The 25,490-nt window shown below is 36.3% G+C and overlaps 1 protein-coding gene across 4 annotated transcripts in view; it reads right to left on the reverse strand.

Moving 5' to 3' along the window:
- The window catches only part of STRN3 (striatin 3), a 104,817-nt gene that overhangs the window by 55,485 nt on the left and 23,842 nt on the right, over positions 1–25,490 (reverse strand). Inside the window, exon 1 of one of the 4 annotated variants that reach the window (XM_045450614.1) lies at positions 4,099–4,287. The exons of the other annotated variants lie outside the window; for them this stretch is intronic. The gene's annotated coding sequence lies outside the window, so the exon portion shown is untranslated. Of the gene's footprint in view, positions 1–4,098; positions 4,288–25,490 lie in introns of those variants that run through there. 4 annotated transcript variants of the gene reach the window in all.

The raw sequence follows: 25,490 nt of genomic DNA on the forward strand, positions 1-25,490 counted from the left end.
TAAAAAAATAAAAGAATCATCTACAACTCCTTAACACTTGTGAAGTTAGACAGCTACATAACACTTCCAAATATAAATTTCAAAACAAAAATAAAACATGAGGAGGAATGGTAACTATTCAGAACCTAAGAGTCTAAGCTGCTAAAGAAAAAAGTAGCACTTAAGCAAATGTAAAAGGTCAGTTTCACCACACAGCTTCAAGAAACTCTGATTAAGTTTTTTGCCTTAACTTTCTTTTTTTCACAACAGTAAGGGCAGTCACCATCCAACGTCAACATACAACACCATTACAATATTACTGACTATATTCTCTATACTGGACTTTTCACTCCCCTAACTTATCAATTCTATAACTGCAAATTGCACCTGTTAAACCACTTCACCAAATATATTTTGCCCATCCCTCTAACCTCCTCCCCTGTGGTGACCACAACTTAATTCTCTGTATTTATGACAGTTCAATTTACTATGTTCTTTAGATTCCACATAAAAGTAAAGCATATCATATTTGTCTTTCCCTGGCTTATTTCACTTAGCATAAAACCTTCTAGATGCAAACAATGTTGTCACAAGTGACAAGATCTCATTCTTTTTGTGGCTGAGTAATATTCCATTGTGTAATATGCCATCTTCTTTTCTTGTTCAACTATCAATGGACACTTAGGTTGCTTCATATCTTGGCTATTGAAAATAATGCTGCAATAAACACAGGGGTGCACGTATCTTTTTCCAATTACTGTTTCTATTTTCTGTGGATAAATACCCACTAATGGAATTACTGGATTATATGGTATTTCTATTCTTAATTTTTTTATTAAAGAAAATAATCTTTTTTGAGAAAGAGAGACAAAGTACAAGCAGGGGAAGAATAGAGAAAGAGACAAAGAATCTGAAGCTGGCTCCGGGCTCTGAGCTGTCAGCACAGGGCCTGACATGGGGCTCGAACTCACAAACCACGAGTTCATGACCTGAGCCGAAGTCAGAAGCTTAACCAACTGAGCCACCCAGGTGCTCCTCTATTTTTAATTTTTTGAGGAATCTCCAGCTTGTTCCCCACAGTGGTTACAGCAATTTACACATTCCCACCCATGATGCACAATGGTTCTCTTTTCTCTACATTCTCACCAATACCTGTTAATTTTTGTCTTTTTGATATTAGCCGTCCTGATAGGTCTAAGGCAACAGGTCTCTGTGGTTTTGTTATGTATTTCCCTGATGGTTAGTGATGTGAGCATTTTTTCATGTGTCTCTTGTCCATACAAATATCTTCTTTGGAAAAATGTCTATTTAGGTCCTCTGCACATATGTAAACCAGATTGCTGTTATTTTTTAATATTTTGTCTTTTATTTTTTTGAGAGAGACAGAGAAAGAATGCAAGCTGGGGAAGGGCAAAGAGAGAAAAGGAAAGAGAATTACAAGCAGGCTCCACATTGTCAGTGCAGAGACCAATATGGGGCTTGAACTCAATGAACTGTGAGATCATGACCTGAGCCAAAATCAAGGGTTGGAAGCTGAACCAACTGAGCCAACCAGGTACTCCCAGATTGCCATAATTTTTATTTTTTTTTGGTGTTCAGTTATATAAATTTTTACATATTTTGGATATTAACCCTTTATCAAATATATCATTTGCAAATATCTCCTCCCATTCAGTAGGATAGCTTTTTTCTTTTAATGTTTATTTTTGAGAGAGTGAGTGAGCAAGTGAGCAGAGGAGGTGTGGGATAGAGGGGAGGATCTGAAGCAGCCTCTGTGCTGACAGTAGACAGCCTGATGCAGGGCTTGAACCCATGAACCATGAGATCATGACCTGAGCTGAAGTCAGACACTTAACTGACTGAGCCACCCAGGCACCCCCAGATAGCTCTTCATTTTGTTGACGGTATCCTTCGCTGTGCAAAGCCTTTTTATTTTGGTGTAGGCCCAATAGTTTATTTTTGCTTTTGTTTCCCTTGCCTGAGAGGACATATTTATTAGTAAACTGCTGCTAAGGGTGACGTCTACGACATTACTGCCTATGTTTTCTTCCATGAGTTTTATGGTTTCAGGTCTCATGTTTAGGTCCTTAATCCATGTGAAATTTATTTTGTGGACCGTGTAAGAAATTGGTCTCCTTTCATTCTTTTGCATGTAGCTGTCTGGTTTTCCCAACACCATTTACTGAAGAGACTATCTTCCTCATTGTGTACTCCTGCCTCCTTTACCATAATTAACCATGTAAGTATGGGCTTATTTCTGGGTTCTCTATCCTGCTCCATTGATCCATGTGAATGTTTTTATGCCAGTACCAAACTGTTTTCATTACTATAGTTTTGTAGTGTATCTTGAATCTGGGATTGTGGTACCTCTAGCTTTGTTCTTTTTCATGGCTGCTTTGACCATTTGGGGTGCTTTGTGGGTCCATACAAATTTTAGGATTGTTTGTTCTAGTTCTGTTAAATACACTATTGGTATTTTCATAGGGGTTACACTGAATCTGTAGATTGGTCTGAGTAGTATGGATATTCTGACAATATTAGTTCTTCCAATCCATAAACATGATATACCTCCCATTTTTTTGTGTTGTCTTCAATTTCTCTCATCAATATTTTCTAGTGTTCAAAAGACAGGTCTATCACTTTCTTGGTTAAACTTCTTCCTAGGTATTTCATTCCTTTTGGTGTAATTGTAAATGGGATTGTTTTCATTTCTCCTTCTACCACTTCATCATTAGTTTATGTAAATTCAAGAGAATTCTGTAAATTAATTTTGTATATTGTGACTTTACTAAATTTATTTATTAGTTATGATAGTTTTTGGGTAGAGTCTTCAGGATTTTCTATATATAGTACCGTGTCACTGCAAATAGTGATGATTTTACTTCTTCCTTACCAGTTTGGATGCCTTCCCTCCCTCCTCCAACCTCTGGCCTGAATGCTACGCATAGGACTTTCAGTTCTATGTTCAATAAAAGTGACCAGTGAATACCCTTGTCTTGTTCCTGAGGGATTAAAAAAAAAAAAAAAACAAAAACTACACAGTGGTAATGCATCCTATTAGAATCTTACATTAATGTATATGTGCTACCGAAGCAGGCACTACAATCTAACACTATTGTGAGACTTCATTTTGACTTCTTGCCTTAGCATTCAATTTCATATTAGAAACAATCCATATATAGAGAATCTAGTAAATTAAACAAACAAGCACAAACTACACACAAAAAAGCATGAATCTCACAGCAGCTTCTGAAGAGGAGTTGAAGAAGGATAATTCACAAACACAAAGAACAAAAAAAAAGGTGAGAATTCATTAAGACAATGCCTTTTAAAGGAGATATCTTAACCCAAACCACCTCGAGATGGGGGTAAAAGCAAAGACCATATATGTCATGACTACTGGATATGACCTTATGACCTTGTATCACAAAGTATCTATATAGGTACTTTGAAAAGGTAAAAGTTCTATCTGACAGTGACTTAAAAAAAAGACCAATTAAATAAGAGACAACATTTAATAAATTAATAACAATGAATTCTGAGCTATTTTTAAAGGACATAATTCATCACTAGTAGCATCATCTCAGCAAATAAATACTTTAAAAAGTAACCACAGGGGCACCTGGGTGGCTCAGTCAGTTAAACATTGGACTTCAGCTTAGGTCATGACCTGATAGTTTATGAGTTTGAGCCCCGCGTCCAGCTCTGTGCTGTTAGAGTGGAGCCTGGAGCCCACTTCGAGTCCTGTGTCTCCCTCTCTCTGCCTCTCTGAGCCTCCCTCGCCACCCCCCCCCCCCCCCGCCCTGGCTCTCTCTCAAAAATAAGCTTTAAAAATTAAAAAAAAAAAAAGTAACCACAAAAAGAAATAGCCACAACATATTACAATGGCATAAAAGAAAAAATCATCTAGGAATAAACAAAAATGTGCAAGATCTCTGCACAAAAAACTGCAATCTGTACAGAAAAAACAATCTAAATGGACTAGCAGAGTCATAAAAAACAATTATCACACAAACTAAGAGTTACTGTAACTCCACACAAACTTTCAATGTGTGTGTGTGTGTGTGTGTGTAGAACTCGACAGGCTGATTCTAACATTTACCAAAAAATTCAAATTACCAAGAACAGGCAAGACAATCACCAAGGAAGAAGTGGTGGAACTTGCACTACCAGAAATTCAGACGGTTTCTGAAACTAGAGAAATTAAAACAGTGATTGGTACAGGGATAGACAGATTAAAAAACAAACAAACAAAAAAACAGAACAGAAATCCCAGAAACAAACCAATATATATGAAGTCACATAATTTATCAAAGTAGAAGTTTACAACACCAAGGAAAAATGGCAACATCAAAAATTATGCTTAGAGTGGTGCCTGGGTGGCTCAGTCGGTTGAGTGTCTGACTCTGGCTCAAGTCATGATCTTGCGGTTCATGGGTTCGAGCCCTGCGTCAGGCTCTGTGGTGACAACTCAGAGCCTGGAGCCTGCTTCAGATTCTGTCTGTCCTGTCTCTCTCACTCTCTCTCTGCCCCTTATGCTTAGTATACATGGTAAAGACATTGGGGAAGGGAGATAAAATAAAACTTCTGGCTGACACATCAGTTGTAAGATTATAGACCTAAATGTGAGGGCAGAACAATAATGCTTTTAGGATGTAATATATATCTTCAAAATCTCAGATTAAGGAAAGAATTCTTGAGCAAGACAAAAGCACTAACCGTAAAGAAAAGGATGAATAAGTTCATTACCATTTTAAAAGTCTGTTCAAGATACAGCAGGGATTAGCAGCCTACCTCAGGCTTATTTTTGGACAGCCCCAGAGTGAAAAATGGCTTAATAAATGAAAGAATAAGTAACACAGACCAAGAACATGGCTCATGTAGCCTAACACACTTATTGTTAAAGTCTGTAAACCTCCTATACTATTATCAGGCAAAAAAGATTTTATTTTTGTGTGAATTTATTTTATTTTTTAATGTTTATTTTTGAGAGTGAGACAGCGAGCCTAAGTAGGGGAGGGGTGAGGGGTGGACAGAGGATCCAAAATAGGCTCTGCACTGACAGCAGTGAGCCTGATGCGGGGCTCAAACTCATGAACAAGATCATGACCTGAGCAGTTGGACACTCAAGTGACTAGTCACCCAAGCACCCCAGACAAAAAAGATTTTAAATCAAAACGGATTGCAAGAGACAAATGACAATATATACTACCAAAAAGTTCAATACAGCAAGAAGATAAAACAATTATAAATATTTATGTACTTAATAAGATGATCAAATATATGAAGCAAACATTGAAGGAAGAAATAATTTCACAGTAACAGGTGGAGACTTCAATATCACACTCTCAATAACCAATCAAAGAATCAGAAAGCAGGTAAGGAACCATCTTCAATAACACAATAAACCAACTAGATCTAACAGATGTATTATACAGAACACTCTACCCAATAAAAGAATACACATTCTTCTCAGATATACGTGGGATATTCTCCAGGATGGGCCATATGTTCATGCAAATTAAGTCTCAACAGATTTAAAAAGATTAAAAAAAACTTTTCTCTGACCATAACAGAGAAAGAAATTAGTAACAAAGAAACTGGAAAACTCACAAATTAGTGGAAATTGAACAACACACTCTTAAATCATGAGGAAAATTAGAAAACACTCAGGAATAATAATGAAAACACAACATACCAAAACCTATGAGATGCAGCAAAAGCAGTGTTGAGGGAAAAACTTATAGCTATAAATGCTTACATTAAAAAAGAAGAAAGAGGGGCACCTGGGCGGTTTAGTCAGTTAAGCATTCGACTCTTGATTTCGGCTTAGGTCATGATCTCACGGTTAGTGGGATCAAGCCCCACATCAGGCCCCATGCTGAGTGTGAAGCCTGCTAGGGATTCTCTCTTTCTCTCTCTCTCAAAATAAATAAACTTAAAAAAAAAAAAAAAGAAGAAAGCTGGAGCAGCTACATTAATTTCAAACAAAGCAGACTTTAGATTAAGCTAAATAGGGATAAAAAGACAGAATGCATAATGATAAAGGGGTCAAAGACATAATAATCCTTAATATGTATGCACTGACAAAAGTGTGTCAAAATCTGTGAGCAAAAACTGGTAAGACTACAAGGAGAAATAGACTAAATCACTACTATAGCCAGAGACTTCTACACTCCTGTATTAGCAACTGACAGATCTAACATACAGAAAATTAGAAAACTGACATCTATAGATTATTTTAACCAACAAGGCTATTCACATTCTTCTCAAGCCCACATGGACCATTCACCAAGACAGACCACATTCTGAACCTTAAAACACACCTTTAACAAATTTAAAAGATTAAAAATCATACAAATGTGCTCTCCACTCCAAGAGTGTCTATCTTTTAATTGGCTTTAAATTCACATTTAAAGTGATTATTAGAGTACACTTGTCATGATGAGCACTGAGTAATGTATAGAATTCTTGAATCATTATATGGTATACCTGAAACTAATATAATACTGTATGTTATTTATACTTCAACTTAAAAAAAGACAAAAATTTGTATGTGCTCTTAAGACTGCAACAAAATTAAAATGGAGATCAAAGGGGTCACTGGTTGGCTCAGTTGGTTAAGTGTCTGACTTCTGGTTTTGGCTCAGGTCATGCATGATCTCACAGTTCATGAGTTCGAGCCCCATGTCAGGCTCTGTGCTGATGGCCAGAGCCTGCTTGGGATTTTCTCTCTCTCCCTCTCTCTCTGCCACTCCTCCACTCATTCCTTCTCTCTCAAAATAAAATAAACATTAAAAAAAAAAAAAAAACCCTGCAGATCAATAAAAGATAGTGGGAAAATTTCAAAATACATGAAGATTAAATAACACAGGATATCTGACATGAGTCAAATATCAGGAGAAACTTTAAAGTATTTTTTTTACTAAATGAAACCAATATAAAACTTACTAAAATTTGGGGGATGTACAAAAAGCAATGTTTACAGGGAAATTTATAGCAGTCAAAGTACATATTTGAAAAGAAGCCCTAAAACCAACCATTTAGCTTCCATCTTAGGAAAGAAAGAACAGCATTATAAACTTAAAGGAAGCAGAAAAGAAGTTAGAGCAGAAATCATTAAAATTGAAAACAGTAAACCAATAAAGGGTATCAATGAAACTGCCATGACGTGGATGGAGCTAGAGTGTATTATGATAAGGGAAATAAGTCAGGCAGAGAAAAATACCGTATGATTTCACTCCTATGTATAATTTAAGAAAAAAACCAGATGAACGTATGGGAAGGGGAAAAAAGAGATAAAGAGAGAAACCATAAGAGACTCTTTTTGATAGAGAACTTAAGGTTGATGGAGGGGGGTGATTGGGAGATGGGCTAAATGGGTGATGGGTACTAAGGAGGGCCCCTTGTCATGTTGAGCACCAGGTGCTATATATGTAAGTGATGAATCACTGAAAACAATATTACATTATATGTTAACTAACTGGAATTCAGATTTTAAAAAATTGAAAATAAGTATCAATGAAACTGATTCTTTGAAAAGGTCAATAAAATTGATTAAACTCTAGCTAAGCTAACCAAGAAAAAAAAAAGTGAAGTCAGAAATTAATATCAGAAATGAAGGAAGTATCATCATTATTAACCCCATGAACAGTGAATGGAAAATATAGGAGTATTGTGAACTCCATGCCCACAAACTTGATAACTCAGATGAAACGGACCAATCCTTAAAACACAGTCTACCAAAATTCACATACGAGAAACAGATCATCTGAATAGGTCTGTATCTATGAAACAAATGTAATCAATAATTAATTATCTTCCAAATCAGAAGGCATCAGGCCCAGATGAATTCAGTGATGATTTCTACCAAACATTTAAGGAAGAAATGATACCAGTTCTCTACAATTGAAACCAGGATACAGAATCAGAAGGTACACTTGCTAACCCACTTGATGAAGCCAGCATACCAGACAGACCAAAACCAGACAGACATCACAAGAAAACTACTAATATCTCTTTCATGAACATCGATGCAAAATCCCTCAACAATGTATTAGCAAATTGAATCCACAAAGAACTATATAACAAGTGAAATTTATCTCAGGTATGCAAGGTGGTTCAACATTTGAACATCGATTACTGTATGTTATCATTAACTGGCCAAACAGGCCCAAGAAGAAAAACCATATGACCATATTAATATATGCACAAACAGCCTTTGACAATATCAATTACCCATTCAAAATAAAAACTCTCAGGAAACTAGGGATAGAGGGGAACTCTTTTAACATGATAATAATCTACCAGAACCTACAGCTAAACATCCTATTTAATATTAAGAAATTAGATGATTTCCTTCCTAACATCAGGAACAATGAAAGGATGTCCCCTTTCACCACTCCTATTCAACACTGTAATCAAAGTCCTAATTATTGCAATAGGCAAATAAAAAAGAACATTTTAACTGGAACAACAGAGAAGATCAGCACTGCCCTTGTGCAAAGATAACATGCAAATTCAAAAAGCATTCCATAAAAAAGAAAAGACAAATTTTAAAGTGTACAGATCAAGAAGGAAGACGACTCTATCTGCAGGTGATATGTCTATGTAGAAAACTCTAAAATTCTAACCACCACCACAATAAACCCTTCTAGCTCTAATGAGCAATTATAGCAAGGCTAAAGGATAAAAGGTAAATATATAAAAGTTAATAGCTTTCTCACATACCAGCAATGAACAATAGGAATTTGAAACTGAGAACAATAAATACTATTTATATTAGCACCAAACAAGGAAAAATAGTGGGTATAAATCCAGAAAAAGATGCACAGGAATCTACATAAGGAAAACTACAAAAAATTCTGATAAAAGAAATAAAAAATCTGAATAAATGAAGAGATATTCCATGTATGTGGACAGGAAGACTCAATATTTTGAGATGTCAAATCTTCCCAACTACATCTGTAGATTCAATGGAATCCTACAAAAGTCCAAGGAAGCTATTTTGTGGATATCCACAAAATGATTCTAAACTTTATAGGGAGGGGTGCCTGGGTAGCTCAGTCAGTTAAGCTTCTGACTTCAGCTCAGGTCATGATCTCATGGTTCATGAGTTTGAGCCCCACATCGGGCTCTCTGGTGTCAGCGCAGAGCCTGCTTCAGATCATCTGTCTCCTTCTCTCTCTACACCTCCTATGTGCTGTCGCTCTCTCTCAAAAATAAACATTAAAAATAAAAAAAAAATTTTATATGGAAAGGCAAAAGACCAAGAACAACAAACACAATTCAGAAGGACAAGCTGGAAGACAATACCAGACTTCAGGACCTACTCTTTTCATATATACATATACATATATACACTTATTATGTGTTTGTATACATATGTATACATACACAGATACATATTTACTATCTATATAAATATATAGTATATACTAAACATGTACTATAAAACTATAAAACTTTTAGGAAATAAAAGGAGAAAACCTAAGTTACTTTGTGTTTATGAGTTTTTAAATACAAAAACCAAAAGCATGATCAATGAAAAAAAAATCAGTCTTTATTAAAATTGGAAATATGTCTGTTCTGCAAAAGACCTTATTAAGAGAACAAAAAGACATACCACAGACTGGGAGAAAATATTTACAAAAACACCTATCTGATTAAGGACCGATACTCAATACCTACAAAGAATTCTTAAAGCAATTATTAACAGCCATCTCTGATCAGCAACCAAAATTTTTAAAAGGCAAAAGTTCTGAATGGTCATGTCATCAAAGAAGATACACAGATGGTAAATTTGAAGCATCTTAAAAGATGTTCCACATGATGGTCATCAGGAACATGCAAATTACAGTAAGAGTGAGAGCTACCACTGCACATCCATTAGAATGGCTGAAAATCAAAACATGGGCCAGGATGTGAATCAACACCAACTCTCAATCGTTGCTGCTGAGAATGCCAATGAGAATGGCAACTTTAGAAAACTGTTTGGCAGTTTGTTATTACAAACTAAATGTACTCTTATCAAAGATCCATCAGTCATGCTCCTTTGGTACTTACCTAAATTAGCTGAAAATCTGTGTCCACACAGAAATCTATACGTGAATGTTTAATGCTGCTTTATTCTTAACTGCCCAAACTTGGAATCAAACAAGTATCCTTCAACAAGTAATGGATAAATTGTAGCACATCCATACAAGGGAATATTATTCATCAATAAAGAGATGAGCTACCAAGCCATGAAAAGACATGAAGGAACCTTAAGTGCATATTTCAAAAAGGAAAAGAAGTCAGTCTGAGGAGGCTACACATACTGCATGATTCCAACTATGACATATAGAAAAGGCAAAAGTATCAAAGATCAGGGGTTACCAAGGAGAAGCACAGGGAAATTTTAAGGGTGGTGAAACTGCTCTGTAGGATACTGTAATGATGAATCCGTAACATTATGTTTTTGTTGAAACCCACTGACCAATACAACACAAAATGAACATTAAACTATGGACATGATTTAATAATAACAATGTATCAAAACTGGTTAATTGCAGCAAAGGTACCACTGTAATGCAAGATGTTAACAAGAGAGGAAAACTGTTTTGGAGGTTGGGAGCACAGCACATATGGGAGCTCGATGCTAAATGATGTTTTTCTGTACAATTGTTCAAAATATTCATCAATAAGTGTTGGTGACGATGTGGAGAAACTCTGCAACTCTTGTGCACTGTTGGTTGGATTATGATATAACCATTACCTGCATGGATTACTGTGACAGTTCCTCGAAATATTAAAAATAGAGCTATTAATATGATCCAGAAATTCCGCTTGAGTATATATATCCAAAAGATTAAAAGCCAGGTCTTGAAGAGACATTTGCATGCCCATATTCATAGCAGCCCTATACGAAAAAACCAAGAGGTGGAAGAAACCCAACTCCCCATCAGATGATGAATGAATAAACAAAATTCATATACATACCAAGGAGTATTATTTGGCCTTAAAACAGAAATCCTGCCACATGGTATACAAATGAACTGTCAGGACACCATGTGAAATGAGGCAGTCATATTAAGACAAATATGTATGATTTCACATTTATGAGGTAAATGGAAGTAGTGAAATGGATAGTAACTGAAAGTAGAATGGTGGTTAAACAGGAAAAGGGGAGGAATTGTTGTTTAATGGGTTTAATGTTTCAGATTTGCAAGATGAAAAAGTTCTGAAGATCTGTTTCACAACAATATGAATATACTTAACACTACTTAATTATACACTTTTATAAAATGTGCTAAAAAGCATAACACAGTATTTACCATCTTAACCATTTTTAAGTATTAAAAAAACTTTTTCAGGGGCATCTGGGTGGCTCAGTCGGTTAAGCATCCGACTTCAGTCAGATCATGATCTCACCATTCGTGACTTCGAGCCCCACGTCAGGCTGTGTGCTGACAGCTCAGAGCCTGGAGCCTGTTTCAGATTCTGTGTCTCCCTCTCTCTCTGTCCCCCCCGCTCAGGTCATGATCTCATAGTTCATCAGATAGAGGCCCCTCTCAAGCTCTGCAATGACAACATGGAGCCTGCTTGAGATTCATTCTCTCTCTCTCTCTCTGCTCTCTCCCCCCCCCTCTTTCCTTGCCCCTATCCTGCTCACATTCTCTCTCTCAAAATAAATAAACTCAAAGAAAAATTTAATAAATAAATAAATAAGGCAAACCAGAGACGCCTGGGTGGCTGAGTCAGTTAAGCATCTGACTCTTGATCTCAGGGTTGTGAGTTCAACCCTGCATTGGGCTCCATGATGGTGTGGAGCCTACTTTAAAAAAAAAAAAAAAAAAAAAAAGGCAAACCAGATGGAAGAAGTTATTTGCTAAACATATAACTGAGAATGGGATCATATACATAATATAGAATTCATATGCACTCCCCAAAAAGACATACCATGTAATTAAAAAGAGAGTCTGATGGAAATATTGTAAAAAGACTTACACTATAACAGATCACAAGATATCAAAAAGGCCTATCAAGATATGAAAGAGTTCTCACCTCATCTGTATTCAAAGGAATACAAGTTAAAAATTCCAATAAAGTAACAAAATACCAAATTGGTTAAACATTTTAAAATCTGACAACACAATTTTTGAGGAAGCATGAACAGAAATTCCCATAAATGACTTAAGGGACCATAAACTGGTATAGCCTCTTTATAAAAGTTTTGCATTATATTGAAGATATAAATACATTAAACCCAAAATTCCTAGATACAGACCCAAAAGAAATACATTTACATATGTATGTACTAGGAGGCATGTAAAACAATATTCCCAAAACTATTTTTTGTAACAGCCAAAGGTTGCAAACAATCTAAATATCCATCAATTAGAGAAGAATAAATTGTGGCATATTAGTACAATGAAATACTACAGAGCAAAGGGAATTAACAAACTACAGCCACACATAACATTTATGAACCAATACAAAGTTGAAGGAAAAAACAAGACACAAAAAACATCCTATATGATTCCATTTATATAAAGTTCACTATCAGACATAACTAAACTAATACATTTGAACAATGAACACTTAGAAGCATATGAAGAAAAGCAATAAAATGACTGCACAAAACCAATAGTGGTTATCCCTATGAGAGAAGGAGGCAGTAATTTGGAAGGTCCAGGTGGTTAAGGCTCCCAGGGTACCAGCAGTGCTCTGTTGATTTCTTGACCTCTCCAAGAGTGATCTCATGGTTGTTCCTTTTATAACTGGCTAAACTGTACAATTATGTTTTATACACTTTTCTGCATATAAATTATTTTCATAACTTTTAAATGTTTTAAAAATCATTCTTGGGGCGCCTGGGTGGCGCAGTCGGTTAAGCGTCCGACTTCAGCCAGGTCACGATCTCGCGGTCCGTGAGTTCGAGCCCCGCGTCAGGCTCTGGGCTGATGGCTCAGAGCCTGGAGCCTGTTTCCGATCCTGTGTCTCCCTCTCTCTCTGCCCCTCCCCCGTTCATGCTGTGTCTCTCTCTGTCCCAAAAATAAAAATAAAACGTTGAAAAAAAAAATTAAAAAAAAAAAATCATTCTTAATGGTTAGATTTAAGAAATATGTTGTTACTGTAAAGATGAGGTCAATGACCTAGGCACTTTAGTTACAGAAAAAGGTTCCACCATGGAGTGTATGGTATTGTCAATAAAGGAAGGACTTTAAAAAACCACAAATTGTCATTTTTTTATTTGCCCAAGTCACCTAATTTTAATGTTTTTAATTATTTGACCTTAAGATTATAAAGGTGATGATTAACTTGAAATTCATTACTATAAACATACTATATAAGCAAAAATGAACCTTATAAATTTGTTTCTATATCTAATCTCAGTTAATTCGGAGCAACAAAAAAAAATTTTTTTCTGTTTTTGAGAGAGACAGAGTGTGAGCAGGGGAGGGGCAGGGAGAGAGGGAGATACAGAACCTGAAGCAGACTCCAGGCCCCAAGCTGTCAGCACAGAGCCTGACATGAGGCTCGAACTCATGAACTGTGAGATCATGAACTATGAGATCATGACCTGAGCAGAAATTGGACACTTAACTGAGGCAATGAGGCGCCCACAGAATAACAAATTCTACTGTTGTTGTTTGAGACAATTTTTCTTCCTCTAAACATGGGTAAAGGTACTTACTGGGACCATATTTTTTTCCATCACCTGAATTCAACAGGTTCAACAATCAGCATGTGATTATCACATGAGACCTAAAAAAAAAATTACTTGATACTGACAGATCACTTTTAAACTGCAAGACCACTAGAGGTCACCAGTGCAAAACATTCAACATTGAGCTAATACCAGCCTCAAGTTATTTCACGATTACTATAGTTTCCAGGGTTTCCAAAATAAGAGTAACTTGCTTAAAACATATAAATTACTCAACAATATCTGTTTTACTGTAAGTTTTCTCTAAACAAAATTTAAACTAAATGCAAACACTAAAGATAAGTGAGTTTTAATGATTTTAAAACATTCTTTAGAACTTTTTGGAAAACTGATTATCCCAAGGAATTAACAAAGAAACTTTTAAATACTTTAGGTACAGAAGCAAATTAAAGACAAAATCGGGTTATAGCAACTATTAACAAATTAAAAATACCACTATTCTAAATAGTAGGCTCTCAACAAGTGTTAGCACCCTCTCCCCTAAGGGCCAACTAAAATTATACAAAATTATTCTGGGGTTAAGCAAGGTTCAGTCAGTTGTAAGTAATTTAGGATAAAGGTAAAAAAAAAAAAAAAAGACTCAGCTATCCCAGTGATATTTTATATAAAATGAAATACTTAATACAGAGGTTTCAAAACCTATCTAAATATCAGAATCACCAATGAGCTTAGATATTAAAACAGACATACTTAGCCTCATAATTCAGTGTGTCAAGGTATTGCTCAGAAATCTTTGTATAATCATCAAGTGATACAAAAGCAGTTCACCATTTAACAACGTACACTCAAATGGCATACTGAGTTTTTAAGAATGAACAAAAAGGCTGCTTGCAATAACTTTCCAACATATAGATAAGAATTCCAGAGAAAAGAGAAACACTAAAAATACTACAATTTCCAGAGACAAATAAAATCTCTACTTTGTTTTGATCTCTTCTACCAGAGCTTAGAACAAAATTTAATAAAAATACCACTCCATCCTCTAAAATCCCAGTATCATTTTTTCACGGCAATAGTTGGTTTAAAGCATACGAGATTTTCAACTATCAACTCTGTATTCTAATAAGTTCTCATTTATCTGGTATTTGAAAGGATTTAAGCTCCAGGCAAGCCCATTCTCCATAAATACCCACTTTTAAGTATAATACTGTAAGCCATTTTAATGGGCTCTCTAAAAACATGGTTTACTGATATTGTAACTATTTTCTAAATGTGTTATAAATACATCATATACAACTTCAGAAAAACTCTCAAATATTGCAAAAGAGTAACATGGTATTTTATAGCACTTACTTAGAAGAATCAGCAGAATAAGACGGACACATCCTCTGAGCTGCACAGAGCTACTTCTCCTATCAAAATAGTGTACTTAAAACATTCTACCAACTTTAAAAACTTTTTTATTTATTTTTGAGAGAGAGAGACAGAGAGAGAGCAGGGAAGGGGCAGAGAGAGACAGGGGAAGACAGAATCTGAAGCAGGCTCTAGGCTCTGAGCTGTCAGCACAGAGCCTGATGTGGGGCTGGAACTCAAGAGACGTGAGATTATGACCTGAGCCGAAGTCAGAAGCTTAACCGACTGAGGCACCCAAGTGCCCCACATCCTATGAACTTTTAAAAAGACTTTTCCAACTCTTGGTCAAGTTTGTTACCTATACAACTGAAGTACTGGCAACAAGCCTCCCCGTTCTGTCAACCATCCTATTTTGTGCTAAGTTAGGAATCCGAGTTATATTTAAGCTAAGAATAAATAACCTCCACTTCTAACATATTTTATTGCTATTTATGTACTTCTGAAAAGAAAACGAAATATTTCAAAAAAATATTAGTAACTTGGGGCGCCGGGGTGGCTCAGTCGGTTGGGCGACCGACTTCGGCTCAGGTCATGATCTCGCGGTCCGTGAGTTCGAGCCCCACATCGGGCTCTGTGCTGACGGCTCAGAGCCTGGAGCCTGTTTCAGATTCTGTGTCTTCCTCTCTCTCTCTGACCTTCCCCCATTCATGCTCTGTCTCTCTGTGTCTCTAAAATGAATAAACGTTAAAAAAAATATATATATATATATTAGTGACTTTCAGCTTCTGTTTTGGTTTTTTTCTGCTGACAGGATTGATTCCTCAGGAGAGTCAATAACAGGATTGTTGACTAAATGAAAGATTACTGCACTGTGATAAAATAACAAAATAGCTTTCACAGCACTTTAAAACTACAGGGGAAAAAACCATGATTCTTGTTATTGGAGGGTAAACTTATGCTCTCAAGACTGGTATGTTTCTTGAAACCATTTTTTAACTCTAAAGAGATATTCCAAATTTTAAGATAAAAATAAAAATATTACAATCTTACAAGCAAGTTTTCAAGAATAATAGCTGAGGGGAATTTATTACTTTTTCTTTTAAAAGTCAAAGCACTTTTTTACTCATCAACTGAGGCAATTACTTATCAGGTAAGCTATTTAAAATCACTATGGGGCAGCTAGGTGGCTGACTCTCGATTTCAGCTCAGGTCATGATCCCAGGGCTGTGGAATGAAGCCCCACGTCGGGCTCCGTGCTGCGTGTGGAGCCTGCTTGGGATTGTTTCTCTCTCCCTCTGCCCCTCTTCCCGGCTTGTGCTGTCCCTAAAAAAATTTTTAAAAATCATTATAAATTTTGAGATATTAATGTGAAAAAAAGACACAGTTATGCAGTATGAGTTTCACTAGCACAGGTCTGCATTCCTTTATCAAAACCTTCAAGCCAGATGTGTTCTGGAATTTATTACTCAAGTGTATATACCACACATTAGGTAACACTTCATCCAATGAAAGTTTTAACAAAATCAAACAAATACAACAAAGTACTTGTATATGACTTTCAGTAAGTGGGATAAAGACTAAAAAGTTTTGTGTTACTCCAAATAAGGTTTCTGCCATCAAATGGTTAACAAAAACCTTTTGATTATCAGAACTTTGGGACTCTCAGAATTATAAATGAAAAGGAAGAGTAATAACTATCACAAATGCTGTATGTGCCAGACACAGTTTTAAGTACTTAAGTATATGAACTTTTACTCCTCGATGATCCTGAGATGGTATTATTTTCACCACTTTACTAAACAAATGGGGTACAAAGTGGTAAGAAACTAGGTCATCATCCTAATAATAGCAGTGCACACCTGCAAGACTAGAATCCAAGCAGTCTCACTTCAGAGACGCTTCTCCTGACCACCAAACTCTGCTCAACGGAGTGGGGAGAGAAAATCAGCTACATCGACAATGGCAGGGTTGAGGACAATCTGATGATGCTACCAGTTCCCCTCCCAAACCCAAAGCAGACATCAATAACTTTGCCTTGGTGTTAGAATTCTTTACATAACTTAGGTTCCAGGCAGCCACGACAAACTATTTGAATCTGCAAGCAGGATGCAAAATATTTGCCAGCCCAATTTCATACTAAGAAAATCAAAATACTAAACAAAATCAAATGTCCTTGTTTTGCTACAAATTAGACAAACGCCACTAAAATGTAAGCTCCAGAATATTAGGAATATTTGTCTTGTTCACTGATGTATTCCTATTACCCAGGACAGTACATGGCATAACTAAAAACTCAGTAAATATTTGTTGCTGAATAAATGAAGTCACAATTACATAGTTTCTCAGTTTTCTCAATTGTAAAATATGGGAATGACCCTATATGTACAACTTCTAGCTGAATCTCAAACCTGCAAGTATTTAACTCATCTAGGATAGAAAATGACATTACTTCTAAAGAAGGTTGAGAGGTTTTTCACATGCTTAAAAGAAGAATTCACTTTGGTTAAATAAATGTGTTTGTGATTCTGGCAATTTTATCTAATCTATATTAATTCAGTATATTAATGATCAAAATTAAGGAAACGTAAGGGACATTTAAGCTGAGCATGAATAAGCTGAAAGAATTCTGAATTTAGGAGTCCTAGGTATCTATAGCCACATCTATTGCCAGAGGGCTAAAAATCAAACCAACGTACAGTTATTTAACCTCAATTTTTAAATTTCCAAGGGGACAAAAAATCTGAACACAATCCCGAGTATATATTTAAATAACCTTAAGAAAAATCAATGAAGAGAAGAATAATGCTTTTTGGAAATTCTCTTTATTAACAGCTTATGTACACATTATTACTTCATAAAAGTCTCCCCAAAATAGGATGTCTCCAATTTGGCCCACTTGTGACCACAGTCTTTTGTATGGGGCAAGACAATCAGAACCTATGATTTACAGATGGTCGTCAAAAGCATATGACAACCTGCATTTGCTATTAGCACATGAAGGGGCAGCAGAGGGGAATGTGTCCTATGGGACTGAGTCCTTAAGCCTACTGATGTGATGTTATCTCCAGTTAGATACTGTCAGAATTGAGTTAAACTGCAAGACACCCAGCTGTTGTCACAGAATTGCTTAATGTTTAGAAAACCCACACAATTGATATCTAAAGTGAAATACAGTTAACCCATAAACCACAATGGTTTGAGATGAGTGGGTCCACTTATACATAGTTTTTGATAAATGTAATACTGTAAATCACTTTATTTCCCTTATGATTTTGTTAATAACATCTTCTTTTCTCTAGCTTACTTTATTGTAAAAATATAGTACATATGTAATACATATAACAAAAAATATGTGTTAACTGTTTACATTATCCATAAGGCTTCCTTTCAACAGTAGTTATTAGTAGTTAAGTTTTGGGGGAGTCAAAACTTAAATAAGGATTTTCAACTGTGTGGGGGGTCAGTGTCACCAACTGCGTAGTTCAAGGGTCAAATGTACTGATAAACTATTGATAGTAGAGGAGGCACACAGAGATGAGTTTGTCCTTATAGGGACAGCCTCAAGTTTTGCTTAGAAATGATGTGCATTTGGCCCAAACACCTTCAAGAACCCAAGTATTTATCAGGAATCTGAATATTGTAGTAGTAGCTATACAGGGTATATTTGCAAATGAGAGGAATACCTAATCTAAAAGGTAATAAATAAACCTTTTACTTAACATCATTATTCCTATATTTCTTTTACTTTCCATACTATGCAGAAAGTAAGTTCTTTGAAAACATAGACCACATTGTTACATCCCTCCAATACCTTGCAAATTATATTTTCCATTCTGTATAAGACAAGGTGCCAGCTAAATATGTGTTGAATAAATTAATATTTCTCTGAGTCTAGGAAATAAACAGAAAAAAATACCACTCTGGTTCACACGTACTTTAACTGAGATATATAGCCTCGCTAGTAAATCAATGGTATCAATGATTTTTATTAGTAGTAAAGTAGTGAAGTTAACACAAACTCTCAAGTCAAAAGGGGGGGAAAATGCTGAATTTTAACACTGTCTCACATATTCTCTCTCTCTCATACACACACACACCCTACATATAGTTTACTCTGTGTGTTGTTTCTCAAACCCACATAGCTGCTCTAGACATTAATTTTTCTATGTTTACACTAATTCCTACATTTAATGAGTTATGCATATTTTTGCTAGCACCACATGTTTTTAGTTATTTACTAAACAAATATGTACAAGTACAAATTTGCTGAGCCATAGTACAACAAAATTAAAGCAGTTAAATGAATGGTGATAAAACCACACAACTGGGACAGAATACAGATTTTCTCTTTTTAAATGTCTAGATGGTAGAGACTAAGAATTATTAATAAAGGAAATGAATTCTGTGCAAATTACAGACTTAATGATGACAATAATGATAAGATACACTAAGAAACAGAAATAAAGCCCAGGGGTGCCTGGGTGGCTCAGCTGGTTAAGCAACCAACTGTTCATTTTGGCTCAGGTAATAATCTCACCGTTCGTGAATTAGAGTCCTGTGTCTGGCTCTGCACTGACAGCTCCAAGCATGCTTGGGATTCTCTCTCTCCCTCTCTCTCTGCCTCTCCCGTGCTTACTTGTGCACACCCTCTCTCTCAAAATAAACAAACATTAAGGGGCGCCTGGGTAGCTCAGTCGGTTAAGCATCTGACTTTGGCTCAGGTCATGATCTCATAGCTCCTGAGTTCAAGCCCTGTGTCGGGCTCTGTGCTGACAGCTCAGAGCTTGGAGACTGCTTCAGATTCTGTGTCTCCCTCTCTCTCTCTGCCCCTTCCCCACTCACAGGCTGACTGTGTCTGTCTGTCTGTCTCTCTCTGAAAAATAAATAAACATTAAAAATTAAAAAAAAAAAAAAAAAAGAAAGCCCAGATAATATATAGGATCTGTGTTATTCCAATTTAGAAATGTGGACCTGGGACAGGACAAGAGGCTACAAATTTAGGAAAGAGACTCCAAACAGATTAAAAAATAAATAAATAAATAAAAAATAAAAAAAAAAATCCTGGCTCAACAATCCAAGGAGCTAAACAGAAGTAATGTGACAGCAAACCAGAATGTTAGGGTACTCTAGCAGAGTCTTCTAAGACTAAGGGGTACTAAGACTCTTAAGAGATAACACAAAGGGAATCTGGGGGGGGGGGGTAGGAATCTTCTTTAACTTGTAAGTATATAAGAAAAATGCCAGAAAAATATAGCCATAATTGTCTGCCTAAAACTGACAGTGCACAGAAAATTCCAACCTTGACAATACTAGAAAAGGAAATAACTGGGATTAAGATAATTAAGACAATTATGACTTAGTTTACCTCAAATGATATAAGTAAAGAGAAGACACTAACCATAGTCTAATCAGATGCTTTGGGGTTAAGTTAGCTGTATTCCTAGGCTCTATTTTCATTAGCTTAAGCCCAGATATGATCATATCGGTCAGCCTTGTTAAATTAAACAAGAAAGCTATTAGAGTGAGGTAGCTTTAATGCCTTGGTAGCCTACATAGGCAAACCAAACCCTTAAGCCTATAATGCCTAAAGATTAAGAAATCATAACCTAGGGACAATGAATCACAAACAGCCACCTAGGCATTCTCAAATTGTACCACCTCCTTATTAATTAAGTCTTTCCCCTGAATCCTGTCTGCAGTACCCTCCTAACAACTTCTGGTCTGCTGGTGCTCAATTTGAATTGATTTTTGTACAAATAAACTCATAAAAAACTTAACAGCCCGCAGTTATATTGAACGTAAGGTGACGTAGGGCAAAGAGGAAACCTCCTCTCCCTCCACTAGATATGAAGCTGTCTACATGTATTAGAAATGTGTTTAAATACTGGTACTGGTCTTCATTCTTCCAACAATATTTACTGAATGATTCCTATGGCTCTAGAAATACAATGATGCACAAAAGGCCAATACAATCCCATTCTCACTGAGCTTATAGCCTACTATAGGAAAGACAGTAAATAGATCACACATGTGCAATGAAGCTTAATAAATTTCATGATGAAGTTCACTACACAGAGGACCTAAATTACACTTGCAGGCTCAAAAATGGTTTCAGAGGAAATGACAGCTAAACTTTAAATTGAAGAGAAGAAAGTTCAAACAGGAGAGGAAGTGCTCCACATAAAGAGCATGTATGAAGGCCTAAGAGAAAGGAGAATACACTAACTTTACCAGAATTTAAAGAAACAAAATATGACTGAAACTTTATATGTCTAGGGGGAGAAGGGTAGAACAGAGGAAGAAGACATACAAGGGAGATAAAGCTGGAAGGCTGGAGGCTGGCAGAAGCCATGTTGTGAAAAGGCTTATTAGAAAATACCACAAAAAATCATACGTTTTTGAATGTATCAGTACAGGTGACATACAGTGCAATGTATATAATATAAAAAACGTTATGAAGACCTCTTTTAAATATTCTCCAACACAACAACAGAAATAATAGTATAGAAAAAACTCAACAACAAAAAATAACCTGGTTTAAAAACGGGCAAGTGAGGGGTGCTTGGGTGGCTCAGTAGGTTGAGCGTCCGACTTCGACTCAGGTCATGATCTCATAGTTCATGGGTTTGAGCCCCATGTCAGGCTTTGTGCTGACAGCTCAGAGCCTGGAGCCTGCTTAGGATTCTATGTCTCCCTCTCTCTCTGTCCCCCCAACCCACTCACACTCTCTCTCTCTCAAATAAATAAACATTAAGAAATATTTTTTTTTTTTAAAAATGGGCAAGTGGGAGCGCCTGGGTGGCTCAATTGGTTAAGCATCTGATTGGCTCAGATCATGATCTCATGTTCTTGAGTTCCAGCCCTACACTGGGCCCTGCAATGACAGTGTGGAGCTTGCTTAGGATTCTCTCTCTCTCTCCCTCTCTGTCCCTCCCTTGCTCTCGGTCTCACTCTCAAAATAAATAAACTTTAAAAAACAAATAAGTAAAATTAAAACAAATAAAAAAGGCAAATGAATTTGAATAGACATTTCTCCCAAGATGACTTACAAATGGCCAACAAGCATATGAAAAGATGGTCAACACCACTAATCATTAGGGAAATGCAAATCAAAACCACAATGAGATAATCACCACACAACTATTAGGATGACTACTATAAAAGGGGGGGGGGGCAAAGAAAGAAAAAAGAAAACAAGTGTTGACAAAGATAGAAAGAAATGGAAACTTTTGTACACTCTTGGTGGGAATGTAACATGGTACAGGCACTATGGAAAAACAGACTGGGAATTCCTCAAAAAAAACCCTAAAAACTGAATTATCATGATCTAGCAATTGGCAGGTCTCAAAGAGATATATGCATACCAATATTCAAAACAGCACTATTCACAAAAGCCAAGAAGTGAAAGCAACCCAATCATGTATCAGAGATGAAGAAATAAATCAAATTGTGGTATATACATACAATGGAGTATTATTTAGCCTTAAAAAGGAAGGAAATTCTGACATATGCCACACTATCGATACACCTTGAATATAGTATACTAAGTGAAATAAGTCCATAATAAAAAAAAGACGAATATCATATGATTCTACTTACATGAGGTAGCTATAGTCAAATTCATAGAAACACAAAGAAGAATAGTGACTGCTAGGGGCCAAGGGAAAGGGTATAAGGAATGCTGCTATTTAACAGGTAAAAACAGTTTCAGTTTTACAAGGTGAAAAAGTTTCTGCACGCTGGCTGCACGGCAATGTGAATACACTTAACACCACTGAATGATACTTAGAAAGATGGTAAATTTTACATTATGTTTTCACATACACACACGTTCCTCATATCTATCACCTAGCTTCCAAAGAGTATCAAATTTGACGATTTTCTTTCATCTCATCTCCTCCCTATCCTTTTCCCTTCTCCCTCCCCAATTAATATATTTTAAATCAATTTCCAAATACCTTATTTTTGCACTTTGGTAACAAATATTTTTGCACTTTGGTAACAAATGAGGATATCTCATTTACACGAAAAAAGGCCATTACCACACCTAATAAAATTAACAATATTATAGCAGCACTATCGACAATAGCCAAAGTATGGAAAGAGCCTAAATGTCCATTGATGGATGAATGGATAAAGATGTGGTATATATATACACAATGGAGCATTACTCAGCAATCAAAAAGAATGAAATCTTGACATTTGCGACTACATGGATGGAACTGGAGGGTATTATGCTAAGCAAAATTAGACAAAGACATATATCATGACTTCACTCATATGACGACTTTAAGAGACAAAACAGATGAACATAAGGGAAGGGAAACAAAAATAATATAAAAACAGGGAGGGGGACAAAACATAAGAGACTCTTAAATATGGAGAACAAACAGAGGGTTACTGGAGGAGTTGTGGGAGGGGGGATGGGCTAAATGGGTAAGGGACATGAAGGAATCTACTCCTGAAATCATTGTTGCACTATAGGCTAATTTAGATGTAAATTTAAAAAAAGCAATAAAGTTAAAAAAATAAATAAGGGGCGCCTGGGTGGCGCAGTCGGTTAAGCGTCCGACTTCAGCCAGGTCACGATCTCGCGGTCCGTGAGTTCGAGCCCCGCGTCAGGCTCTGGGCTGATGGCTCAGAGCCTGGAGCCTGTTTCCGATTCTGTGTCTCCCTCTCTCTCTGCCCCTCCCCCGTTCATGCTCTGTCTCTCTCTGTCCCAAAAAAAATAAATAAACGTTGAAAAAATAAATAAATAAATAAATAAATAAATAATAAAATAATTGGCCCCAAGTACAACAAAATTAACAATAATTCTTTTTTATTATCTGATAGCCAATCCATACTCATATTTCCCCAAGTGTCTCATCAACATATTTTTTACAGATTTTTAAAAAAATCAAATCAGGTGGTTGGAATGCCTGGGTGGCTCAGTTGGTTAAGCATCCAACTTCAACTCAGGTCATGACCTTACAGTTTGTGAGTCCTAGCCCCACATAGGGCTCTGTGCTAACAGCTAAGAGCCTGAAGCCTGCTTCAGATTCTGTCTCCCTCTCTCTCCCCCATCCCTGCTCGGGCTCTGTCTCTCTCTCTCAAAACATTAAAAAGAAAGAGAGAAAGAAATAAAAGAAGAAAGAATTCAAATCAGTTGGTTATGTCTCTTAAGGGTGAAGAATCTTAGGAGTGCTTGGGTGGCTCAGTCCATTAAGCATCTGACTCTTGATTTTGGCTCAGGTCATGACCTCATGGTTCAGGGGATTGAGCCCCATGTTAGGCTCTGCACTGTTAACAAAGAACCTGCTTGGGATTCTCTCTCTCTGCCCCTCCCCTGCTGCCACACTTGCTCTCCCTTTCCAAATAAATAAATAAACAAGCTTTCTAAAAAAGAGGTGAAGAATGTTAATAGCATGGAGAATTTTAAGTAAAAAAAGGACACAGTAATAGAAAATGTAATGCTAAGGAAAAAAATAAAATAAAAAAATAATCTAGATACCAAAGAGTATTTACTGTAAAACTGTAATGTTAAAATGTAAAACAGGCAATGGGGTGCCTGGGTGACTCAGTTGGTTAAGCATCCAACTCTTAATTTCAGCTCAGGTCATGATCTCACGGTTCATGAGTTCAAGCCCTAAACTGGGATCTGCGCTGACAGCGTAGAGCCTGCTTGGGATTCTCTTTCTCCTCCTGCCCCTCCCCCACTTGCACTCTCTCAAAAATAAACACTTAAAAAATGTAAAACAAGCAAAAGTAATCTGTGATAATGAAAGAATAGTAGTTACTTCTGGTTGGGAGTATTGACAAAGTAAAAACAAAATAGACATACCTTGGGCACGGTAATATTCTCCTATCTTGATCTGTGTGATAATTACATTGGTGTATAAATTTGTAAAAAACAATGTGTATTTAAAATTATTAAGTGGATTGTTATACTTCAAGTTCAGGGAAAACATACTAAAAATACCATTCATCTTTTAAAAATATCGTTCATATATATATGTAAGTATGTCTATTTGCATAGTTATATAAAAATATCACTTAGCACACACATATCCTAACACCAAAATATTAATAGGATTATCTCTGGATGGTGAGATAAGTGATCTTCATCTTCTTTTCTAGGCTTTTCTACAATCTCCCCACAATTAAAACATTTAAAAACATTCCCTCTAAGCATTCATTCATCCTCTCTTCTCACATTGATAAAAATATAATTTTTTTCTCCCACACAATTTGTCTTCCTACTCTATAGCTCTGTCACTAGTCAAAACAAATGAGTATTAAAATCCAACTTTTGGTCCCTGGCTTACAATGGCCAACAAAGCCTAAACAGTCTGATCCTTTTTTACATTTCAGATCTCCCTTCCTACCACTCTCCCCTACATTTCACTCCACTTCTACGACATTGGTCACCTTACTAGTTTCTGAGCACATCTAGCACCTACTTGCCTTGGGCCTTTGTATTACCTGTTTGCAATGCCAGTGAGTTCTTCCACCACAAATCTACATA

This window comes from Leopardus geoffroyi, chromosome B3 (genome assembly GCF_018350155.1).
Source record: "Leopardus geoffroyi isolate Oge1 chromosome B3, O.geoffroyi_Oge1_pat1.0, whole genome shotgun sequence".
NCBI classification, from domain to species: Eukaryota; Metazoa; Chordata; class Mammalia; order Carnivora; family Felidae; genus Leopardus; species Leopardus geoffroyi.